This window comes from Dasypus novemcinctus, chromosome 26 (assembly GCF_030445035.2).
Source record: "Dasypus novemcinctus isolate mDasNov1 chromosome 26, mDasNov1.1.hap2, whole genome shotgun sequence".
NCBI lineage: Eukaryota > Metazoa > Chordata > Mammalia > Cingulata > Dasypodidae > Dasypus > Dasypus novemcinctus.
Genome location: NC_080698.1, coordinates 13,064,540 through 13,075,894, shown reverse-complemented (window position 1 = coordinate 13,075,894; position 11,355 = coordinate 13,064,540).

Sequence of the window (11,355 nt, the reverse complement as noted above, 5' to 3'; positions counted from 1 at the left end):
CCTTGGTCACTTCTGGCAGCAGTTTTGTCTTTTCCCTAGAGGGAGTGCCACTCTGGGGAGTCGTCCTGGGGCCCGAGTCATAGGTCCCCTGTGACATCACAGGCCTCCCGCCCCCCCTCTGCCTGCCCGGGTCATGGCCACGCACACAGGCCAGAGGGGGTTTGTACCATCTACACCCACCCATGTGTGAACGATGGTGAGGAAGAGGAAACCAGGCTGGTTGGGGATGCCCCTCCCAGGACCAAGGGCCTCCCTGCGGCTGGAGACTGGGAAGGCCAGGAGCCATGGGTGGGGTAGGGGCTGGGGTTCTGACTCGAGGGGGTTCAGCCTCACTCATGCCTGTGCCCTAAATGCTGATTATAGGAGGAAGAGCAGCCTGAAAGTATGACTGAGCAGCCTGCCCAAGGCCAGCCTCAGCGGGCAGGGCAGCTGCCCGGTGCACCTGCAGTGCACCTGACCGTGGAGGAAAAGGCCGAGGTGGGGGCGCCCGGTCTCGGATGACACGGGCCTCTTGGTCCTGCTGTGTGGCTGGTGTGTTTTGTAGGGGCCAGAGCCAAGGACGGGGATCAACTCATCCTTGTCTGCTCTCTCCTCCTGCTTCCTTTCAGGCTGAAGATGTCGACCTGGTTGAGACGCAGATGTTAATAGATAAGAAATTCAGAAAAGTACGGCCCCCGATCCCACAGGGCTGGGGCTGGGGGTGGGTGCTGTGCTTGTGGACTGGAACAGCCAGGGTTTGGGCAATGGGGCTGGGTGAAAATTGTGTGAGTGTGCTTTGGAGCCGGTGTGTAGAGATTGGCTTATTAACCGCAAAAGTCAGGACAATGAAGGCGGGGAAGAGCTAAGAAAGGTGTCAGACGCAATGAGGGGGGGAGACTTTTAAAACCACCATGGGACAGACAGAGAGTGGGTGGTGGATGTGAGCTGGAGCCTGGGAAGAGAGGGCAGGCAGGACAAAGGATGCCGCTTCCCAGCAGGTGGTGGGGGCGGAGGGGAAGCGGCTGGGTCCCCAGGGGTAACCCTTTTGTCCTAGCCTGTCCTTCCTAAAACGTAAACCTGGGCGTGGCAGCAAGTGCTGGGGTACACGTTTTACAGATGTGGACACCACAGCTTGGGGGGCAGGAGGATGTGTGCCTCTGCCTTAACCAGAGAGCGGCAGAGACAGGACACCGTCCGGGCTTCTGGCTCCAGCCAGTGCACTGGCCAGCGCGCCCCCCGGGGAGGAACGGGCAGTCGTTGACAGAAGGACCAGGAGCCCTGCCTGGCGCACCCTGGGGCAGAGACGGGTGGGAAACAGCCCTTGAGTGTCCTTCCTCGGCCTGCAGCTCATCAGAAGAAGAGACAAGCCCCCTGGGGATGCTGCTCTGCAAGTCGTAAAGATCCAGGCCTGGTGGCGCGGCACCCGGGTGCGCCGCACGCTGCTGCACGCCGCCCTCAGCGCCTGGGTCATCCAGAGCTGGTGGAGGGAGAAGCCGCTGCGGGAGCTGGAGGAGCGGCGGCGCGCGGCGCTCTAGACCTTCCTGCGCCGGGAACAGGCGGCGGCGCGGCTGCAGGCCTGGGTGCGCACGTGGCGCGTCCCCGGCGCTCCTGCCACTTGCTCCGCGCGGGGCGCGTCCCCCAGGCCCACTGGCGCGGCCACTCCTGTGCCTGCCGCGGTTTCCTGAAGGGCCACTACAAAGTCACAGCTAACCACCTGCACCTCGAGCTGGAGGTGTTGCTGGGCTCGGGGCCGTGCATCGTGACCGAGTGCATTCCCCGCCCAGTAAAGCGGCGATGTGCCTCCGCCGCCGGCTGTCCCGCGAGCTCAGGGGGTCGGGGCGCTGACGGCAGATCCTCGGCGTCGCGCGTGCGGGCGCTGAGGCTTCCAGCGGGCCTTGCGTGGAGCTGGATCCTAAGCGACCGACGAGCAGCGTCTGCGTGGGCAGGAGAGCTGGGGCAGAGGGGCGCCCGGGGCCTGCTCAGGGGGCCTCTTTGTGAATGGTGGCCTGGGGGGCTGCATAGATAGACTCCGAGGGGAGGGGGTGGTGGCGCTGATGGCACTGGAAGCGCATTTGTCACCCGGGTTCAGGTGCTTGGGCCCTTTTCCCACCCCCACCCCAGTCGTGTCGTCCTGGGTCTTTGCCCGTCTGGGGCCCCGTCTCACGCTCGCCTCCAGATGGGAATCTGGGAGCCAGAGAGGAAGCTGGCAAGGCGCGAGTCCACATTGCCACCTCAGACTCCTGCCCTCGCCCTTCGCGCCGCGGAGGCTGGCCTCTTCCTCCTCCAGACCTGGCCAGGGGAGGGCGGGCTCCTCGGGGCGGGGCGGGGCGACCAGGCACCCCCTGCTGGGCGGGACCCTCGTGGGAGTCACGAAGGCCGCGGCTTTGCCCGCCCCTTGCCCAGGCTCTACAAGGGCTGGCCCGCCCGCCTGGCTCCTCTGACGGGGTCTTCCTGTGGAAAGCTGCCCTGGCTGGGGCTGGGGCGCCGTGACGATAAGGGGCACAAAGAGCTCAAGGCTAGGCTGTCCCTCTGTCCATCCGGACTCTGCAGTCCCATGGCTCCTGCTGAGGGCGGGGTCCGGGATCTTGGGGTACTCCCCGTCAAGGCTGCGCGCTCAGGAGCTGGCGCCCCAGCCCCCCTCGTCTCCCTGCCTGTGCCTGCGCCCCGCGTGAGCTCCGTTCCTGGCTCTGCTCCTCGGTTCCCGCCCTGTGATTGGGGCTCTCGCCCTTCCGCTCTGCAGGGTTCTTCTCTTCTCCCCTGGTCTGTCTGGCGTTGGGTGTGTCAAGCAGACAGCAAGGGCTTTGGAGCCAGGTGGCCGAGGTCAGAACCCTGGAGCTGCGGCCACCGCGGTGGGGTGAGGAGGAGCAGTGCCCCTGCTGAGCCCGTTTCCTGAGCTGTGACCTGGGGCTAATGATCCCCTCCTTCCAGGGCGAAAGCCAAGCACCATCAAAATTCAGCACCAGCAACAAGACCGAGAAAGCCGCCTACCAAACTGGCAGCTGAGCGGAGCAGGTGGAGCTCAGGGGTTGAGCGCATGCTTCACGTGTACTAGGTCCCGTGTTCAGTCACCCGCACCTCCTAAAAATCAAACAAAAGCAACCCCCCCCCCCTCCAATCGGCAGTAGAGCTAAAAACAACACATTTGCTGGGTTGAGTGGGGGGCCCACCTGATCACAACGAGGTCCCAGGCCCTCTTAGCCGACAGAGTGAGGGAATATATGCTCGTGTACACACAAGTAAACACATTCATATCTGTATTTAATTCTACTTATGAGTGCACACTCCAATCCCCATTGAAAATCAGTTCATTCTAGTTTCCTCCTCTCCATATGTCTAATTTCTGTTTCTGAGAGTGAATGGCTGGTTCCCATTATCCTTAATGCATTTTCTTACTGGCGCTTCCGTATATGTAGCCCATCTCCCACGCCCCCGCCGGCCTCTCCCCCACGTGGACACGGTCTCCACCCTGCTTGGGCTCAGACCCCGGCTGGGCCATTCCCCTCCGGAGGCCCAGGCTGCAGCTCCCCACAGTGGCCTGTGGGTTAGTCAGGATTCTCTAGAGAAACAGATCCAACCGGAGAGCGCTGTAAATAGTGTGAGGTTTTTAAAAATTCTCTCCCGCGACCGTAGGAACGCCCACGCCCAGATTCTGCAAGGCAGGCTGCAGACAGGGGCGCAGCCGAAGGTCCCTGATGTGTTCCCAGGAGATGCTGGCCCTTTGAGGTAGAGAAGGGGATTCTCTCTGAATGCTGAAACCACTTCCCATTTTTAAGGCCTTTAGCTACTTGGATGAGACATCACTGACGGCTGACGACAGTCTCAGCTGATTGTAGACGTAACCAGCCACCTGTGCAATCAACTCACTGATGACTGAAGTCCATGAAATGCCCTTGGATTGCAGGGAGCCCATGCTTGCTTGACTGGACAGCTGGGCACCATCACCTGGCTGAGCTGACACAGCCTGGCCATCACACCTGCCATCCATGTCACTGCCGCCGCCTCCCCAGCATGGGCCTGCATGAGATGTCAGGCCGCCCTCTAGGTGGATATCTTCTTTGTTGAGCTTCTGCTGGCCTCCACCACCTGTCACGCTCTCTTGTCCTGCTCGAGGCAGGAACCCACTATCCGCGTGAACTTGACCCCCTGTGTGGCCTCCGTTCTCCCCCTGCCGGGGTCCCTCGCTGGGCAGCCTCCGTCACCAACGCCCTCCCCGGCCCGCCTGGGGTCGGTAACCGCGCCTCTCCTCCCTCAGGCAGCCCTGCCCGGCACTGCCCACCCTCACGACTTTAGGACTGCGTTATTCAGGGAGGAAGGAAAGGGAAGGACAAGAGGAAACTAATTTTCCATTTTTGTAAAAATAGACTCGCCAACTGCTGAGAGAGAAAGCCCCAGATGGCGTAGCTGGAAGCTGAGGGCAAAGGAGCCTGGAGGAGGCAGAGCCGGGCAGATGCTGCAGCTCGCCTCGCCGTGCGCCCTGCCGGGCGCCAGAGGGACCCGGGACCCCGGGGAAAAGCATCACCTGCTGAGGCTTGATTTGGGCGTTTTCACGCCTCAGAACTGTAAGCTTGCAACCTAATAGCCCCCCATTGTAAAAGCCAACCCATTTGCTTTGGCAGCCTTCAGCAATCTGAAACACTAGAGCACTGACAAAGACTTGTTAGAAATGTGCAGTAACTAACAAGCTGTAGCTCAGTTTCCCCTGATATGCACTAGGGAAAGGCTACCCCCCTCCCCCATAAGCCTACATGCCTAAGGGCACGGCACTTCCCCACAGGTTAAATAAGAAACCTCGTAGAGACAGGAGTAAAGGGAAATGGAAACCTTCCCTACCTGCACATCAGAGGGAGATAAAATTCCTACAGAGCAAAGAAACATCTGCTCCTGCAGCAGTCCAAGAAATCATAACTCCCTAACCCACTATCTTCTAGTCACTATCAGGGAAGTTTTCACTCTAGGGCTTCCTACTGGCCCTTGCCCCTCACTCGGACCCTCAACCCCCTCCCACCAACTATTCTTTCCTCGCCTAGGAAAGTTCTGTATAAGTTCAAATCCCCCCTTCCAGGAGGGGGCTAAAGTTTCAACCTCCTGGTTGAAATCTGTTCTTTAAACCCCCTGCATTGGAAAAGCTTCCCAATGAATTCTTTCTCTGCCTGTGGTCGATCAGCCTCTGTGTCCCGGTAAGCGCCGGTTTTTCTCCAACAGGACTTGTATCCGTAGTACATAAAGGATTCTCAAAAGTCATCAGAAAGAAAACACAGCCCAGTTAGACTATGTCAAAACCCTAGAGACATGTTACTAAAGAGGATATATGGGTGGCAAATAAGCACATGAGAAGATGTTCAACATCATTAACCATTAGGGAAATGCAGTCGGCAAACTTTCCCACTAAAGGGCCAGATAGTATTTTAGGCTTTGTGGGCCAAGAGGCAGAAGCAATGATATTTTGTGTAGGTAGTTATATAACAGAGGAAACAAACTTCTGCAAAATTTTTATTGGTGAAGTTAATATATAGTATTAATAATTGAGTACAACTTTTTTTTGTAAATGCATGTCTACTAATGAGAAGAATGCAGTTTGAAGGTCTGTGTATGTGAACAATGTGTTGCTCAGCTGGGGCTGAACGTGGTCTCTATCATCAAAATCACAGGGAGAGGATGTGGCTTAAGCAGTTGAGGACCTGCTTCCTACATACGAGGTTCTGGGTTCAATCTCTGGCCACTGGGACCTCAAAAAAAAAAATTCAGTTGCCGGGGAGTAGAAGTAGCTCAAGGAGTTGAGCGCCTGCTTCCCATGTACAAGGTCCTGGGTTCAATTCCTGGTACCTTCTAAAATAAAATCAATTGCAGATGTTAATCTATTAATGCTGATCTGTAATGAGATCTTACATATTTTATCTTTGAAAATGCTTTTTCACAATAGCTACTGTGTGAAATATTTGATATCGCCAAATAATGACATTGATCCAGGAGCACATGCATTTAATTACCCATATTTGTCACGTGGAAGGCATTTATAGAGTTCCATAAGCATATTGTTACATTACAGATTAATTGCTTTGAGCTCCGCAATTGTGTAGCTAATAGATTTAAAAACATGGAAATTCCCTTTGTACTTGCACAGAGGTCCAGAAAGTGCTGTTGATACTATAGTTTGAACTCAGAAAATGCATCCACTGTAAATCTGGGAAAGGCAATCTCATTTCTTGTGTTAATTTTGATAGTTTGGAAAGTATATTAACCAGCTTGACATCACTTATGATTTAAACTTACTTGTCAAAATGACTGTACTACTGCATAAGTTTCACATATAAGCATTGATTTGCCCTTTAATTTCAGGTTTAATTCATTATGAGCTATAAAGTCTGAAGCAATAGCTTATTTCCAAGGTCATTCAGTGTTTGATAATAATAATTGAAGGCAATTCTTCTCATTCAGAAAAATTTCAACATTGACCCTGAGCTAAAAAAAAATCTCCATAAGACTTTATCGCAGCTAAGCCTTTGAACTACTGTGTGGTTGGGTAGTCAGAGCATTCACCTCTATAACTGACCAAAATTTTTAGAACTGATGCTGGTTAATCCACAATGGCAAGTGAAGTTTACCATTGACACTTCTGGTTCAGTAATACCGTAAATACAAATATTTTCCACAAAGTATCAGATAGATGAAAAGTACAATAAATAACTGTAGAGGCTTAAGTACCTTACATTTTCACAAATTTGGAAATTTGTCCAACTAAACATTTTTTCTGATACATATGTTTTCACCCTCTCAGTTGTATCACATCTTATCAGTTTCACTTAAATTTGTACTAAATTAGTGTTCTTAACTTTGAAAATGTTGTCACATGTATGTTGTCTTTTTTTACATAAAATATTCTGAGGCTAATGTCTCAGTTACTTCAAACTTGGCATATACCCCTCAAATAAACTGATATTTGTATTGGCAACATCTTTCAACACATCAAGAGTGAGGAAAAACATGCAAAATCATTTGCCTTGTTTTGAACTTGACTGTCGATGCTGTTCCCAATGTCCTCCACTCCCTTAGCAGTTAATTTCATTGGGCCTCACTGAAAGGCTAATAGTCTTAAAGAAGTTTATTTTCTCTGAACACGTCTTTGGCTGCTTTAATCTAACAAGATGTAATAAACTCACTACTGCTAAACAACTTTCCTTGCTTGGCTAACAAGGGAGCTGACTGGAAACTTACTTTGCTCTTGGCTTCATTTTCTTGTTTTCTTTTTTCTTTTTGTGAATAAATGTTGCTGTGATGAGCTATTCCATTCATAAATTTCTCTGAGTTTTCTCGTCATTAGTTCCCTGGGAGTTAGGAGTACTGTGGATTGCTGTGTCTGATAATGTCAGTGCATAACATTGTATCGCACAGCTGTAATGTCTTTGCCTAATAAACACAATGCATTGCCATTTAATTCAGCTAAATAATCCACATATGACAGTCTCTTAAAAGTATGCTGTTTAGGGGGAGTGAAAAGTAAGCAGTTGAGTGCCAGCCTCCCAAATACGAGGTCCTGGGTTCAATCCCCTGTCCCGGTACCTCGGGGGAGAAAAAAAAAGGATATGACATTGAAAGGCCACTTTTTTCTTCCTTTCTTTTTAAAGATTTATTTTTTATTTATTTCTCTCCCCTTTCCTTGCCCCTCCCTGCTCTCTGTGTCCATTTGCTGTGTGTTCTGTGTCTGCTTGTATTCTTGTCAGCGGCACTAGGAAACTGCGTCTCTTTTTTTGTTGCAGCATCTTGACGTGTCAGCTCTCCGTACGTGCGATGTCACTCCTGGGCAGGCTGCACTTTTTCTTTTTTTCGCACTGGGCAGCTCTTCTTAAGGGGTGCACTCCTTGCATGTGGGGGTCCCCTACGTGGGGACACCCCTGCATGGCACGGCACTCCTTGTGCACATCAGCACTGCGCATGGGCCAGCTCACCTTACGGGTCAGGAGGCCCTGGGTTTGAACTCTGGACCTCCCATGTGGTAGGTGGATGCTCTATCAGTTGAGTCCAATCTGCTTCCCTCTTTCTTTCTTTTGGCATGATGGATATGCACTGTTAAAAAAAAAGCTACAGTATGGCGATATGTGTGGCTCTCAAAACACTGCTGAGTTATTACTGTGCCTCTGTGATTTGTTGTGCACAGAGCAGCAGTGGACATGATGAGGGTCCCCCATGCAGTCTCTGTCACAACCATTCAACTCTGCCATTGTAGCGCGAATGCAGCTCTAGACAATTCACAAGCAAATCAATGTGGTTGTGAAACTTTAAGGAAACCGAAATTTGAATTTCATCTAATTTTTGTCCCATGAAATATTATTCGTAAGAATTTTTTCAACCATTAAAAAATGTAAAAACAATTCTTAGTTCATGGGATGTACACGAGCAGGCCACAGGCTGTATGTGGCCTGTGGGCTGCAGCGTGCCAACCCGTGCCCAGGTCGGTGCCGTCCCACACCGCCGAGTCCCTCCTGGGCAGAATGGAGACGTCTGGGCGTCTGTCGTGGAGTTGCAGGGGTCCCGCTTACCACCCCTCCCCGGTGCCCACTGGGGGAAGCTGTGCTTCTGTCTCTGCCACTTGAGGCTCCGTCTAACCGCAGGGCCCGAGTCTAGGAAGGGAAGACGCTCACCAGGGATCCCTTCTGGGCTGTGACCTGGGCACTCAGAGGCCTTGTGCCAGGAGACCAGCAGCCATGGGAGAGCCCGGCAAGAGCATCAGGAGAAGGTGGGGCAGCCGCCCCACCAGGGCAGTGGAGACTGGGAAGGCAGCTCGGGTGATTCTCTGGGACCCCTGGGGGCACCCCCTGCCCAGGTGTAACTAAATTAAAAAGTAGAGCAATCACAGCCGGCCTGAGCAGTACACGGTGGCCAGGGGCTTCGAGCCCTCAGAGGGGAGGGCTGGGTTGCGCCCCTGCCCTTCCTGCTGCTGCGCCCACAGAGGTGCTGCCCAAGGACAGGGGAGTTTGGAAAGGGGCTGGAGGAAGGGGAAACCGAGTGCGAGCGATGGTCTCAGGACCGGCTGCCGCAGTGGGGGCTGTGGTTTGGCCCTCTGACCCTTCTCTTCCTTTTTAAAAAATAAAGTTTTCTATTTAGGTTTTTAAAAAAATTATTTGGAAAGAATTTCAAACTTAATAGGAAAGTTGCAAAAACACCAGCCTAGACAGAAAATTCCCAGATACCCAGATTCACCTTCTTTTAAGAATTTTTCGGGAAACGGACTTTGGCCCAGTGGTTAGGGCGTCCATCTACCACATGGGAGGTCCGCGGTTCAAACCCCGGGCCTCCTTGACCCGTGTGGAGCTGGCCATGCGCAGTGCTGATACGCGCAAGGAGTGCTGTGCCACACAGGGGTGTCCCCCGTGTAGGGGAGCCCCACGCGCAAGGGGTGCGCCCATAAGGAGAGCCGCCCAGCGCGAAGGAGGGAGCAGCCTGCCCAGGAATGGCGCTGCCCACACTTCCCATGCCGCTGACGACAACAGAAGCGGACAAAGAAACAAGACGCAGCAAAAAGACACAGAAAACAGACAACCGGGGGAGGGGAGGGGAATTAAATAAATAAAAATAAATCTTTAAAAAAAAAATAGAATTTTTCCACATTTGCCACATTATCTGTTTATATCTATCATCTGTCTACATCTATCTCTGTCCATCTCTTTTTTTTAAGATTTATTTTTTTAATTTCTCTCCCCTTTCCCCCCGTTGTCTGTTCCTTCTGTCCATTTGCTGTGTGTTCTTCTGTGTCTGCTTGCATTATCAAGGAGCACCGAGAAACTGCATCTCTTTTTTGCTGCATCAATTCTCTGTGTGTGCGACTCCACTCCTGGGCAGGCTGCGCTTTTTTCATGTGGGGCAGCTCTCCTTGCAGGGCGCACTCCTTGCATGTGGGGCTCCAGCAGGGGTGCCCCTGCGTGGCATGGCACTCCTTGCACGCGGCAGCACTGCACGTGGGCCAGCTCCACACGGGTCAGGAGGCCCGGGTTTGAACCCTGGACCCTCCGTATGGTCGGCTGATGCTCTATCAGTTGAGCCACATCCACTTCCCTCTGTCCATCTCTTTACCTATTTTTTAAGCCTTTGAGAGTACATTGTATACATCATGCTCCTTGAACATAATACTTCCATGTACATTTTTTCAGAACAAGGAGAGTCACTTAAGAAACCACTTTATGTACAAGTATTAAGTCCAAGAATTGAATCTTGAGATAAAGCAGATTCTACAGTCCACTTTTTTTCATATGTCCTAATACGAAGCATCTTCTCCTCCGTTATTAGATGCGGTCTGGGTATATTGTCTTTAGTTGTTATTGTCTCTTGAATTTCTCTCTCTCTCTCTTTTTAAACTGTGGAAACATATATACAAAACGAACTTTCCCATTTCAACCACTTCCAAGCACAGAATTCAGTGGGATAAATCACATTCACAGTGCTGTGTTACCCTCACCACATTTGTTACCAGAACTTTCCCATTACCCCAAACAGAAACCCTGTGCCCATTATGCATTAACTATCCCTTTCCCTCTTTTGACATCCTAATTCTATAATAATGCCATTTGTTTTGTTAACACCTTAACTTCAACAGCATACATGCAACTATGTTCCTATACCCCTTGGTCGCCCCACTTTGTGTAGTTCTTGTTAAAATTACATATTTATACATTAGCAATCCCAAGCCATTGGTTTATCATTACTTTGTTTTGTTAGAGACCTTGTAGGTTTCCAGAAAAACCATGTATGAAATACAGTGTTCCCATATGCCACCCTATTAACACCTTCATCAGTGTGGTACACTTGTTGCAATTTATGAAGTTGCATTTTTTAAATGATTGTACTATTAACTATAGCCAATGGTTTACTTTAACATATATACATATATACAACCTAAAACTTCCATTTTAACCACATTCAAATATGTATTTCAGTGCTGTTATTTTATGTTCACAATGTTGTGTGTACCGTCACCACCATCCATTTCCAAAACTTTTTCATCATTCCAAATAGAAACTGCAATTTAAACATTAACTTCCTATCCCTACCCCAACACTTGGTAAAATAAATTCTAGTTTCTGACTTTATGATTACGCTTATTCTAAATATTTCTTATCAGTCAGATCAAACAATATTTGCCCTTTGTGTCTGGCTTATTTCAACGTCATGTCTTCAAGGGTCATCCGTGTTGTCACAGGTATCAGAACTTCAGTCTTTTTTTATGGGTGAATAGTATTCCATTGTGTATATATACCACATTTGTTTATCCATTAACTGGTTGATGGACACTTGGGTTGCTCCCACCTTTTTTTTTTTTTTTTTTTACTGTTTTTTTTTTTTTTATTGACTTTGTAATAATATTACATCAAAAATATATATGTGAGG